Genomic DNA, 15,086 nt, shown 5'->3' with positions numbered 1-15,086 from the left:
GGTGTGGTATTGGGTTCTCCAGGCCTACATACTCCGCAGAATACCCTCTACACCATAAGAACTGTTGGCACAGAAACTAGAAAATGCAAAAGACAAGTTTATTAAGACACCATGGGGTGGTGGTACATTCCTACAGCACCCTTCGGTAATGCAAGAAGTATCACACCGAACTTCGGTGTAAATCCTTCATTTATACAGTTTTACAGACATAAAAAAGGTAGGCGGTACACAGTTACAGAGTTTTAGGTACGTATATGGTCATTTTTGGAACACAGCCAACCCGTGGGAGGAGCTATAACACCACTGATCAGTTTGGCGGAACATTCCTAAGTGATGACTGGTCAATCTAAACTGCGCATGTGTGGGCTTGACCATTACTAAAAATAGCCTGTTGCTGGGCAAACTCGAGTGGTCAGTGGTACAGAGGAAGGACAAAAGGGCATACTGACCACGAGGCAACGCATTCTCTAAAATGGCCGCCGATACATACGAAATGGCGTCCGACAACTATAGTCAAGATAAGAGGAAAAGCACGTGTAGCAAAGCTTAACGCTAACCCGATCACTGTCAAATTACGCCAGACGACCCTTTAGCGTTTAGCTGAAGCTACCTCATAGTGGACATAGTCGGGGTACTCATCTTCTATATCAATAGACATAATCTGTGCCACTTCTTTATGAATCATTTGTTCATGTTTAGCAAAAGCTCGTTTGGATGGAATACAAGCAGAAAGGCACATAGAGCATAATACAGGACCACACTGGATACAAAGGCATAAAAAAAATAATATCCCAATTATTACACATAGAATTGTCAGTAACTTCCAACCCCAGGTACTAAGTATTGACCAAAACTACCCCGAAAATGTCCATGTACCATTATCAGGATGTATCTCAGCAGCAATTTTATGTAATTTGGATATGGCATCATACACAGAAGGTGAGTTATCTGGCACTTATACACAGCAACTACTTCCGATAATGCGGCATGCTCCCCCACGATCAGCTAATACTACATCTAATACCATTCTGTTCTGGAGCGTTACAATTCTAGTTATCTGAAGCTCCTCAGTTAAATTTCCTAACGCAAAAGCAGTATCATTGGCAACAGCTTCTACAACATGAGTTAACCTTCGTATTTTTCGACTATTCAGAGCAGCTCCAACAAAAGAAAACAGGCCTAAATTAAAATCGACATATTGTTGCAACGCAGTGTCCGTTTAGTCTATATCATCAAAGACTAATGTTCTCTTTACCCGATTCAATATGAAATTGTGATAAAGAATGTAGTTGTTATGATACATAGGTCAAGTCAAGTCAAGTCATAGAATTTATATAGCGCACTACATACCCAGAGGGTCTCAAGGCGCTTAGGGAGGGGAGGAGGATTACTTGTCAAATAACCACGTTTTAAGTTGTTTTCTGAATGCTAAGTGGTTCTGGGAGAGGCGAAGGTAGTGGGGAGTGAGTTCCATGTTTTAGCTGCCAGGTATGAGAAGGATCTACCTCCCATGGTGGTCTTGTTGATGCGAGGTACAGTGGCGAGGGCTTGGCTGGAGGATCGTAGTTGGCGGGAGGGGGTGTAGAAGGACAGTCGTGAGTTGAGGCATTCTGGTCCGATTTCGTAGAGTGCTTTGTGTGCGTGGGTTAGAAGTCGGAAAGTGATCCTCTTGTTGACGGGTAGCCAGTGGAGGTTTTTCAGGTGATCAGAGATGTGTTCGTTACGTGGGATGTCTAATATGATCCTGGCTGAGGCGTTTTGGATTTGTTGGAGTTTTTTCTGGAGTTTAGCGGTAGTACCTGCGTAGAGGGTGTTTCCGTAGTCCAGTCGGCTCGTGACCAGAGCATGGGTGACTGTTTTTCTGGTTTCGGTGGGGATCCAGCGAAATGTTTTTTTGAGCATGCGGAGAATGTTGAAGCAGGATGAGGAGACGGGCCTGACTTGTCTGATCATTGAAAGTGATGAATCCAAGATAACGCCTAGGTTCCGTGCGTGGTCTGTCGGGATGGGTGCTTTTCCAAGGGCTTCCGGCCACCAAGAGTCGTCCCATGCAGAGGGGGATGTACCTAAGATGAGGACCTCTGTTTTATCTGAGTTCAGTTTCAGACGGCTGTGTTTCATCCATTCGGCAACTTCTTTCATTCCTTCGTGTAGGTTAGTTTTGGCGGTGCTGGGGTCATTGGTGAGTGAGAGGATCAGTTGAGTGTCGTCCGCGTAGGAGATGATGTTGAGGTTGTGTTGGCGGGCGATGGCCGCAAGGGGGCTCATGTATACGTTGAAGAGGGTGGGACTGAGTGAGGATCCTTGTGGTACGCCACAGATGACTTCAGTGGCCTCGGACTTGAATGGAGGAAGGCGGACTCTCTGGGTTCTTCCGGTGAGGAACGAGGTGATCCATTCAAGTGCTTTTCCTTGTATTCCGATGTTTCTGAGGCGTTGTAAAAGGGTGCTGTGGCAGACTGTGTCGAAGGCTGCAGAGAGGTCGAGGAGGATGAGGGCGACTGTGTCTCCGTTGTCCAGTAGAGTTCGGATGTCGTCTGTTGCAGCGATAAGTGCGGTCTCAGTGCTGTGTTTGGCTCGGAATCCGGACTGTGAGGAGTCGAGGGAATTGTTGGCTTCGAGGAAGGCGGCGAGCTGGTTGTTGACAGCTTTCTCGATGACTTTGGCCGGGAAAGGAAGGAGCGAGATGGGGCGGTAATTTTTGAGTTCGGTGGGGTCCGCTGTGGGTTTTTTCAGAAGGGCGGTGAGTTCAGCGTGTTTCCAGCTTTCCGGGAAGGTGGCAGAGTTGAAGGAGCAGTTGATGACGTCTCGGAGGTGCGGTGCTATGACGGAGTCTGCTTTGTTGAAGATGTGGTGAGGACATGGGTCTGTGGGGGATCCTGAGTGGATGGAGTTCATCAGGCGGATGGTGTCTTCAGTGGATATTGGGTTCCAGTCGTTAAGGGTGTTCAAGGGGGGTGGATGTTCAGCATATGGTTGGGTGGGTTGGTCTCTGGGTTGGTTGTCGAAGCTGTTGTGGATGTCTGCAATTTTGTTGTGGAAGAATAAAGCCAGGGAGTCGCAGAGGGCTTGAGAGGGGGAGATGTCATTGGAGTTGGCCGAGGGATTGGTAAATTCCTTGACGATGTTGAAAAGTTCCTTGCTGTTGTGGGCGTTGTTGTCTAGTCGATCCTTGAATGCTGTTTTCTTGGCCTTTCGGATTAGTTGGTGGTGTGTGCGGGTGGCGTTTTTGAAGGCGTCCTTGGTGCTAGTGGTTGGGTCTTTTTTCCAGGCCTTTTCAAGGGAGCGGCAGAGTTTCTTGGACTTCTTAAGATCATCGTTGAACCATGAGGCCTTCTTGCTGCCAGGTTTGCGTTGACGTTTTTTGAGTGGTGCTAGGATGTCGGCGGTGTTGGATAACCATAGGGTGAAGTTGGTGGCGGCTTGGTCTGGGTTAGAAGAGTGGGCTGGGGTGTTTAGAAGGAGCGATGAGGAGATCTGGTCGATGGTGATTTTGTTCCAGTTTCTTTGCAGAGTTGGTTGGGGGTGGTTGATGGGTTTCGGCTTGTTGTAGGTGAAGTGAACGCAGCTGTGGTCAGTCCAGAAGAGATCCGTAGTGTGGCTGAAGGAGACATGATTGCTGGAGGTGAAGATAGGGTCGAGTGTGTGACCTGCGATGTGGGTGGGGGAAGTGACCAGTTGTTTAAGTCCGAGGTTGGCGAGGTTGTCCAAGAGGGTGGTGGTGTTGCGGTCGTTGTTCTTTTCAAGGTGAAAGTTGAGGTCTCCCAGAAGGATGTAATCTTTGGAGGGGAGCGCGTGCGGAGTGATGAAGTCCGTGATGTCTTCACTGAATTTTGCGCGGGGTCCTGGTGGTCTGTAAAGGAGGGTGCCTCTGAGTGTGGTCTTGGGGTCGATGTGGATCTGGAAGTGAAGGTGTTCAGAGTTGGCGAGGTTGACGTCAGAGCTGGTTGAGATGTGGATTGATTTTTTATGGACGATAGCGATTCCTCCTCCTGTGTGGCCGGTACGGTCCTTGCGTGTGATCTTATAATCTTCAGGGATGGCAATGGTGATGTCTGGGGCGGAGGAAGCGTTCATCCATGTTTCTGTTAGGAAGGCGACGTCTCGAGAGATGGTGTCTAGTAGATTCCATAGGTCAATGGCGTGCCTGTGGACCGATCGGGTGTTGAGAAGGATGCATTGTAGGTGGTTGGGGTCGGGAATCTGTGGTGTGGTCGTAGCGGAGATGTTGTCGGTGCCGATGAATTTGCAGGAGTAGCAAGAGAAAGGTCCATGGGTGTGTCCAGGAGCGGCTTGGATGCAGTTGGGGCGCGACCGGGGTTAAGGGCTAGGAGGGTGGCGGCATCGTAGGTAATGCGGGAGGGCTGGGCAGCGCGAGGGGCAGGGGGTCTGGCGCTGGGCGCGGTCCAGGCGCGGACGGGCGTAGACGGGCTTACCTTTGGCTCACCTTCGGCGCGGATTGGGAGCGAACGCTGCGCGTGAACGCTGCACGCGGGAACTACTGTCATATATGGAGAGTGGAGGGGGAGGGGCGAGGGCGGCTCAGCTGGGAGGCGGGTCGGGCACACGAGGACGACAACAACAAACAAAATGGAGGCGGAGGGGGGAGCAGAGCGGAGCGCTATTGGCAAACGCGCAAACAATGTTAGGAAACAGCACAATGAAATAACTAGAGCGCAAATGAGGCAAAGCGGTAAACAAAGCACACAGCAGGCGAAATGAAATGCAGGTTTTTGAAGTGAATCTAAGCAAAGCAGCGCTACGATACCAGGTGTCTGCAGGGGACACTGGGAGCGACCACTCAGTCCGTGAGGAGGAGCGAGTCACAGCGTCTACAGGGCGAGGAGCGCTATTTCAGGTCAGTGGGAGGGCGGCTCAGCTGGGAGGCGGGTCGGGCACACGAGGACGACAACCACAAACAAAATGGAGGCGGAGGGGGGAGCAGAGCGGAGAGCTATTGGCAAACGCGCAAACAATGTTAGGAAACAGCACAATGAAATAACTAGAGCGCAAATGAGGCAAAGCGGTAAACAAAGCACACAGCAGGCGAAATGAAATACAGGTTTTTGAAGTGAATCTAAGCAAAGCAGCGCTACGATACCAGGTGTCTGCAGGGGACACTGGGAGCGACCACTCAGTCCGGTTAATACAAAGGATATATAACATGTTCCTAACCATCGTATAGGGAGACAATGATAGCCTTTATTTCCACATATAAAATACGTATTTCGGGAGGCCACAAATGAAATGCCATTTGGAGTGTCAAAGGTGAGAGTGGTGTTACATTCACTTCTGCCAACTGGGATCGTACCTTTATTACGAACACAGAGATCAGCTTAGGTATCGATAACAGTAATTACATGAGAATTGGACATATTGACACTCCGTTGGTTATTATAAACTCGTGGTGCTGACACATTATCGGGGCGGTACTCCTCCCATTCGAACTTAGTTCCTTCAGCTTGCGGATAGCCGTCTCGATCATTATAACATATCTTATTGAGTTGAAAGAGCAGCCTCCCTTTCGTTGGCCATCGCAAAGTGAATAGGAGGGTGTACCAGGCATTGCAAGAACCATTATGAGAAAACGGGAGTGGGATAAGCGGTGTGCCTCCTTTCTTTTGATGTCCAGGCAACATCCCACATACCCAGCAGTTCGAAGTGTTAGTCATATTGTGAGTGTGGTGCAGAATCTGAATAAAACTATTGTTCAAATAAGTTTGTCGGTGTCGCTCATGATAAGGCAGAGTAAAATGAAAATGTTCAGATGGAATCGGGGTAGTTGGTAACAAATGTTCTCGCACCGGTACCACAAGTTCTACTACCCAGGCTATCACAGCTATCACAACAATTGTCAGTACAAATAATACAGCACCAAGAATTCTTTTGTCTCGCACTGCAGAAGACGCCATAGTTCAAAGTTCAAAATGTCTCAAAAACGCAACTAAAAAATAAAAATATGAGCGCTGAGCTCCGAGGTAGCCGTTGGTTTCTTCTCCGAGATTCAAGACGGGTGTCGCTACACTTGGCAGAACTGATCCCCCCCCCTTGATATTCACGCCTTCCGTTTCACAAACCTGGAGCGGTAACTCAACCAGTCTCGCACCAAAAAAAAAACTGCTTATCGTGGTCGTAAGTTGTATCTTTCTCTTCCAGAAACAGTGTGGTCCGGGAAGGCTCCCTCCGATTCTGCAGACGTTTCAGCTGGGCTCTTCTCCTCGTCCAAGATGTCTCGATAGTCAGACAACACAGTTGGGCTCACCAGATCCGGAGGGACACGGCGGCGGTGAGTAGAGTGCACCCACTGCTTCCTGTTAGTGACTCGGACAGCCGTACGAGTTGCCAGCAATACCTGTTCAGGACCACGCCACCTCGGTTCCAGGCTGCTTGTTCTCTCGAAAGAACGGATCATAACATGATCCCCAGGACGAAGATTGTGAGCCTCTCCAATAGAATTGTCGGGAGCGCTTCTCGAACCTGTTGATGAATGGAAAGTAAATCATTTGTTAATCGTGCCAAATAATCGTTCATCATTATACAACGCACATCATGTAACAATCGAGGCTTAGGAACTCCCCATATATTCATAGGCCTTCCAAACATAACTTCATAAGGTGTGAGGCCAGTTCGGGAATGGGGCACTGATCTGATAGATAGTAATGCCAATGGCAGGGCATCTGGCCATTTCAAAGACGTGGATGCCACAATCTTTGCTAGCTTTAATTTCAGAGTAGCATTATATCGCTCAACAACACCTGCTGACTGAGTATGGAACACAGCATGAAATTTCTGCTGAATTCCCAATCCCTTCATCACGTATTCCACAATTTTCCCAACAAAATGAGGACCATTGTCGCTCCACAAAAATTTACAAACGCCGTATCGAGGGAAGTACTCTTTGAGCAAAACCTTAGCTGTTGTCAACGCTGTATTATCCTTCGTGGGGAAGGCCTCAATCCATTTACTGAAAGCACACACCACCACTAAGACATACTTAAGGTTATTACAACGCTCAAGCTGGATGTAATCCATTTGCAGTACTTCAAACGCTGCAGTAGGTGGAACAAACCCTCCTTTCGGAGTATGGGTCCCTTTTGCAGGATCGTGCTGCAAACATATCAGACAGGTCTGCACTACTCTTTTGGCCGTATTGGCAATCTCAGGATGCTCCCAAACTCGCGTTAGCAATCGAGTAATTGCAAGAGCTCCAACATGTGCCAATCCATGTGTCATTTGGACCATCACTTGCAAGTAAGCTGCAGGCAATTTCCATCTTTCCATATCTTTACTTCGCCAGCAACCCTCATCATCCAACACTCCCTCTGCTGCCCAGGTTGCGAGTTCTGCTTCAGACGCCGATTTCTGAATGTCTAGTATCTACTCTCTAGCATCATGCTATCGCTCAGCCTGTGACTTCACCACATACATTGGTGAGTCATTTCGTGACATAGCCGTTTGTCTTGCTATACTGTCTGCAAAAGCGTTACCTTGTCCCACTTTGTCAGTGACCTTTTTATGTGCACTGCATTTTATTATCGCCACTTTCTTTGGACAAAGCAACGCATTCAAGAGATAACGCACTAGTTCTCCGTGCATGATGTGTACTCCATGCGAAGTCAAAAACCCACGCTCTCTCCAGAGTAGGCCAAAGTCATGCGCTACTCCGAAGGCGTACCGGCTGTCTGTGTAGATGTTCACATGAAGGCCAGCACTCAATTCGCAGGCTCTTGTCAAAGCTATTAGCTCCGCTGCTTGGGCCGATTTCTATGGTATTCGTGCTGTTTCTACTACTGTCTTAAGCGTCTTGATCCCATATGCTGCAGAAGTTGTGCCATCTGGCAGCCTTAAACACGATCCATCAACCCACAGTTCCCCATCCACATCTGGAAGTGGCGTATCCTGTAAGTCGACACGACCCTTTGTTTGTTCTTCAGTCAGGAAAACACAATCATGGTGTTCTTCCTCCTGGCCCTCAGGAACAGGATACGGCAATAAAGTGGCAGGGTTCAGGGTAGCACATCTCTTTAGTGTGATGTGTGGCGGCAAAAGTGTGAGCTCATATCCTGTTAAACGTGCACTCGTGAGATACTGAGTCTTCGTTTGATTTAACAAAGCATCTACCGCATGGGGGACTAACACCAACAATTTGTGTGACAAAACTATTCCCTCACTCTGCCGTATAGCCACTGCTGTTGCTGCAACTGCTCGGAAACACCCAGGTAATCCTCGTGCTACAGGATCAAGTATTGCCGAAAAGTATGCACAGGGCCTCTGCTTATCCCCGTGTGTCTGCACTAACACCGACAATGCACAGCCATCTTTCTCGTGCACATACAACGTGAAAATCTTTGTGTAATCTGGTGTACCTAGCACTGGTGCAGAACAAAGGGCTTGTCTCAATTGTTCGAAAGCATTCTGACATTCAATTGTCCATTCAAGAGGCATTGGTGTAGTTTTGGACAATAATGCTAACAAGGGTTTTATAATGTGTGAAAACCCCATTATCCACTGTTTACAAAAAGACGTTAAACCTATAAAGGCACGCACATCTCTCTGAGTGCGGGGGACTGGTGTATCTAAAATTGCTTGAATTCGATCAGATGTTAATGCACGTCCCTCCTTAGACAAAAGATGACCGAGGTAGGTCACCTTTGGTCTACAATATTGTAACTTTTTCCTAGAAACTTTGTGATTGTTATGAGCAAGAAAGGAGAGCAAAGCAAGAGTACTCTCCTCACACTGCGCATATGTGTCTGCAGCCAGTAAAAGATCATCTACATACTGGATAAGAGCTACTCCAGATTGCAAATCAAAAGAATCAAGCTGTCTTTTTAAAGCCTGGCTATAGATGCTAGGACTTTCTGTATAGCCTTGAGGAACACGACAAAATCTATACGATTTATTATTTAACGTGAAGCCAAATAGATATCTGCTGTCAGGATGGATGGGAATGGAAAAGAAGGCATTTTTAAGGTCAATTACAGAAAACGTGGTGGCAGTGGGGGAGACCAAAGTAAGTAAGGTGGTGATATCAGACACCACCGGGTACTGGGGCGCTACAATTTTGTTTATTTCTCTCAAATCAATAATAAATCAATAGACTTTGTCGTCAGTGTCTTTCTTTAGAATCAGAAGAATCGGGCTGTTACAAACATTGTAGGGAACTTCCTCAACAACTCCTGCAATAATTAAATCCTGAACAATGTGCGTCAGGGCAATTTCACCTTCTCTAGATATCTTATACTGGGGTACACGTGGCAAAGACACTCCCTCCTTAACAGTTATTCAAATAGGCGGAATGAGCATCTGTCCCACATCCGTGTCTGATGTAGCCCATAACGTGTGTGGGAGAGAGGCTAATGCTTCAATTTCCTGCATGGTACATAGTCTTCCTACATCCGGATAATTGTCATTCAAAATAACCCGCACTCCTTCAGGAGCGCAGCGTATTGTTGCTCGAAAATATTTAAGCAAATCTATGCCCATAATATTGTCTGGGGTATGAGGCGACAATAAGAATGGGCACAGACCAAAGAATCTGTCAATGCAAAATGTAAGAGGTTGTGACAGTGGGCTTGGAGAGGGTGTGCCATCGAACCCTATACACGTAATCGTTTCGCCAGACAGGGGAGCCCTTGGAACCAAGTTTTTAGACAGAGCACTGTGAGTAGCTCCTGTGTCAACCAAAAACTGATCAGTAGAACCCAAAACGCCCGCTGATACATATGGACCTCTTTGATCTACTGGCACTTCAACCGATTCCACACCCCATCCTACGCAATCCTATGCATGCACATAATCCTGAGACTCCACATTCTCACCCTCCGATATCTGATACTGATTCCGTCGATCAAAAGTATTACGATCATCCTGACCACGACCTCTCGCCTCAAACCTACCACGATCACTTGCTCCACCTCTCGCCCCCGAATAACTATTCCGTGTCCTTCCACCTCCTCGACCACGCTGACTACGTTGCTCACGAAGCACAGGACAATCTTCAGCCCAATGCCCAAACTCTTTACAGTATGCACATTGGTCCTCAGCAATGTCGGTACGACCATAAGACGTACCATACCCTCCTCGCCTGCCTCTATCATTCCCTCTTGGCTGCGTAGCACGAACCTGAGCCAACATCACCTTCGTCTTTAACTCCTTCGCTTTCTTATCTGTACTTTCTTTAGCCTCTAATTCCTGCCGCTCATAATAATGAGCCATAGTTAACAAATACGCAGGGGTCGCCGTGGTCCAGGAACTTTCACTAGTTTTCAATCGTTTTGCAATCTCCGGCAGGAGATTAGCCAATCAATCAATCAATCATGGCATTTATATCGCGCACTACTCACCCGGAAGGGTCTCAAGGCGCGTGGGCAGGGGGGTCTGCTACTGCTCGAACAGCCAGGTCTTGAGCTGTTTCCTGAAGGCGAGGTGGTCCTGGGTCAGTCGCAGGTGGACTGGCAGGGAGTTCCATGTCTTAGCCGCTAAGTAGGAGAAGGATCTTCTACCGGCGGTGGCTCTCTGGATGCGAGGCACGACGGCGAGGGCGAGGTTCGCCGATCGCAGCTGGTGGGTGGGCGTGTAGAAGGTCAGGCGGTCGTTGAGGTATCTAGGGCCCAGGTCGTGGAGGGATTTGTGTGCGTGGGTGAGGAGTCTGAACGTGATCCTCTTGTTGACAGGGAGCCAGTGTAGGTCTCTCAGGTGGCTCGAGATGTGGCTGCGTCGGGGGACATCCAGGATGTGTCGGGCGGAGGCATTCTGGATGCGCTGGAGTCTCTTCTGAAGCTTGGCTGTTGTTCCGGCGTAGAGGGTGTTTCCATAGTCCAGTCTGCTGGTGATGAGGGCCACATACTTATCGACAAACAAATGCCTACCCGTATCATCCGTTAATAATTGCCCACTGTAATCATGAAATGCTTCTTCGAAACATGAAAAGAAGTCAGATATCGACTCGTCCTGTTTCTGTTTGCAAGAGGTTAACATAGTCCAATCAATCTTTTTAGGGGGAACAAGCGTTTTTAATTTATTCAAAATAGCTGTTGGGAGATCTAGAATTAACTGACAAGGCTTACATGCAGGTTCCCTGTCTAAATCAGCTTGGGCTATAGCTTTCCAATCCGCTCCTAAAATCGCTTGGTCATCAAACTTACGAATTGCTCTCCCCATATCGGGGGGCAGTATTAACCCAAAGAAAAGATCGATATCAACTAGTGTCATAACACAGAAAGAAATAGCCCCCTCCACTCCTTCATAGAAAGCTGCCGGATTTTTACGGGGATCAGGTAAAGCATTTTTCAATGCCATAACATCTGCTCTATTCCAAGGCGTATACACCCAATTATATATAAAATACCCCTTTGCATCCCCGGACGATTTATCATCACTGGTACCTTGCCCTTTGAGGGGAACATACAAAGGTGCGGCTTCACGCATAGGCATAACATGAACTTTAGAACTCTTATCTGCTCCAAAGATAGAACACTCTTTGGATTGCTCCGTCGACCCCGGCGCAGTCACGTCGGATTCTTTTTGTGCTTCCCGCAATCTGGACGCCTCATCTCGTAGCTGGACCAACCGCTGAAAAAACTCATCCGCATCTGAAATAACAAATAAACCTTTACGCATATTGTGACGATGAACTGATATATCCTTAGGCTCTAAAGCAGTCGAATATTTCCTAAATCGATCTACAACTTCATCTCCAAAAACGCTTAAAAAATACAACTGTTCTCGCTCTGAGCACTTATCCCTTTCAGTTTTAATCTCTGACATAGTCATTTTATTCAAATTAAGTTTGCGAGCACAACTGCGCAACTCCGCAGCTTCACCAGCAGTTAACCTCGTACTCTTACTCCCTCAACCATCATCGCCCGAGTCCTCGTCCGGGGCCGTAGGCGAAACATACGGAGGCGGGCACCGATCTAGTAATGAAAAATCATCAACTTCATTAGTAAGGACAGGATAAAGCGGACGCCGAATAGGAAATTGACCGCTCGTTTGGAAATTACGTTCCCGTGCCTCCCTCTCTTTCTTTTCCTGCAACTCCTTCTCCTCCAGCTGTAAAGCCTTATCCCGAGCAGCCTTGCGCTGTTCTTTTTCCACCAAGGCAATCTCACGCTTCATTCGTTCACGCACTGCTTTCTCCCACATTCGTACACAATCAAACATATCTTGTCTAGACCTGCGCTGAAACAAACATTGCTCCACAAACTGAACCTTTCGTAAATCAAACTACCCATGTAGTGGCCATTGCAACTCGGGATCAGATTTGGTGTATTTATTCCATAATTTACTGTACAATATAGGGGGAAGGCCAAATTTAACATACATTTCACGATTAGGTGTCCCCTCTGGGGGAGCCGGCTGAGATTCATTTAATCGATAAGTGGTACCATTTCCAAAACAGCACATTCCTCGGAGTGTTCTTAAAACAGGCATGCTCAAAAAGTATCACGGAAACGTGATACCACAAAAAGACACTTACTATACTTCACACAAAATGTGCCGCTCAAACACAAACAAAGTTAGAGAAACATCTCTACATGCCTGCCTATGTGAAGTGCACTGCACATATAGTTCAAATCACAGAATCGAATGTTAGCTAACTGAAAACATATTCATAGAACCACAGTAAGCGTCCGCAGACTACCTTACCAATCACAAGCTTACCAAAATCTCAGATATCCAGGTTCCAACTGCCAAGGTCTGTGATCAAATCAGCCAAATCGGCACTGTACGACAACTCAGACGAGCAGGATCTCAGTCGGGGACCGGCGCCACCTGGAAGGTCAGATCAGAAGGAAAGGAAGAAAACACCGTGGGTGCCAAGACTCGGGTCACTCAGAGGCAGCGTACGCGTCCATGGCGAGTTTCCAATCCTTAGTCACGACCTCTCCTTCGGGCATCCGAGTCGCCGATGAGTCCCTTCGTGGTCGCCAATTTGTGGTATTGGGTTCTCCAGGCCCACATACTCCGCAGAATACCCTCTACACCATAAGAACTGTTGGCACGGAAACTAGAAAATGCCAAAAGACAAGTTTATTAAGACCCCATGGGGTGGTGGTACATTCCTACAGCACCCTTCGGTAATGCAAGAAGTATCACACCGAACATCGGTGCAAATCCTTCTTTTATACAGTTTTACAGACATAAAAAAAGGTAGTCGGTACACAGTTACAGAGTTTTAGGTACATATATGGTCATTTTTGAAACACAGCCAACTCATGGGAGGAGCTATAACACCACTGGTCAGTTTGGCGGAACATTTCTAAGTGATGACTGGTCAATCTAAACTGCGCATGTGTGGGCTTGACCATTACTAAAAATAGCCTGTTGCTGGGCAAACTCGAGTGGTCAGTGGTACAGAGGAAGGACAAAAGGGCATGCTGACCACGAGGCAACGCATACTCTAAAATGGCCGCCGATACATACAAAATGGCGTCCGACAACTATAGTCAAGAAAAGAGGAAAAGCACGTGTAGCAAAGCCTAACGCTAACCCGATCACTGTCAAATTACGACACAGGAGCAAAGCTCCTGCCAATTATTCTGTTTAAGCATCTCTAATCTCTAGTCAGGGAAGCTTACTGGGCCTACTGTATTTATCTAACTCCAAGGGCCAAGCGTCTGCCAATTATTCTGTATGTGCAAGCATCCCTTATCTGAAGTCAATGAAGCTGTCTGCGCCGACTGAAAGGAAGAGCGACTTGACCCCCCCTTATATAAACATTTCTCCGCGGAAAGAAATTGTAACATAGCCAAGAATAACAATCTGGCTCTCTCTGCTCTCAGAAGTCACCCACGGGGCCTCCACCCTTTCTAAACTATGAGCCGCGAACAGATGCCTGACTCATATCAGCCAAGGTCAAAGGAAATTCTTACTAACTGAAAACATACAGCCGTTCCCAGGCCAGAAACACTGACCATTAATTCTAACTAACTGAAGCAGATTTAAACGTGGTAAAAAGCATATTTGTCTGTAACATAGTCACATGCTAGCATTTTAAAATAATTCTGTCATAATGTACTGCTACTTGCTGCTGAAAAGGAAAAATATTAGAACAACATTGCATGCAGACACATTTCATTTTTTTTTTAAAATAACATGTGAAACACCATCAAATTAAACAAGGGGCATAACCAAGAATTCATAATTTAGTGTGCAAGCTTTTCTAAACTACCTATTAAAAGGGCCAGATTCATTTTGTCAGATAGCCATTTTTTCTAACTGAGTGGGTTAACTTTCACACGCTGTTCTAAAGGGCAGCTTGCGTCAGGTAAAATAATAATTTATATTTTCTAGAACATTTCTTTTTTAAAAGCACACGGTTGCATTTCACTAATCAAAGCATATTCTATGATGGGTCTGTTTTATATTTTATCCTTCACAACCGTTAAAGCACCGCACCCTCCGTGCAAAGCTGAAAACCTTTATCACAATCCGACTGGTTGATTTATAACTTTCCGACCTCTGAGTCAGACACATTAAATCATGTGTTCAAAGGCAAACCCACACAAATTCGTGGATGCATTTCAAATAGAATGTTAAATGAACACTGCTTTCTGTTCTCCATGCAAGATGTTACCATTCTGTCAGCAAGCTGACAAAGCAAATAGGCAGACCCAGCAACCAATGAAAAAGTTAAATCAAACCATCATTCAGCTAAACAGTCACTAACTTTTAGTGTCAGCTCACATAACCATGCATGTTAAACAGCATGTTAAAATAAATACTGCCGTCTCAATCTAAGATATTAACCCTTTGGCAGCTCAAACACAATCATTCCCCAATGTCTGCAATACATGGGAAATTCAAGAACTTATCACTCCACGTTTTCACATAACACGTACGCACATCTGAAAAACATTTTCTCCAAGCATTTGAAAGAGATCCAGCTCTCTCCTGCCTAACGCAACAATAGCATGCTCTGTACAAGCCATAACCACATGGCGCTATTCACAAGCCATATTTACAAGAAACTCAACAAGTCCAAATAATGACATGCTCTTCACAAGGCATATATACAAGGCGCAATTCACAAGGAACACAGCAAGTCAAAATGAGAACATGTTCCTCACAAACCATATTTA

This window comes from Lissotriton vulgaris, chromosome 7 (genome assembly GCF_964263255.1).
Source record: "Lissotriton vulgaris chromosome 7, aLisVul1.2, whole genome shotgun sequence".
NCBI lineage: Eukaryota > Metazoa > Chordata > Amphibia > Caudata > Salamandridae > Lissotriton > Lissotriton vulgaris.
The sequence above is the reverse complement of the archived record's forward strand: the minus strand, read 5'-3'. Positions refer to the sequence as shown.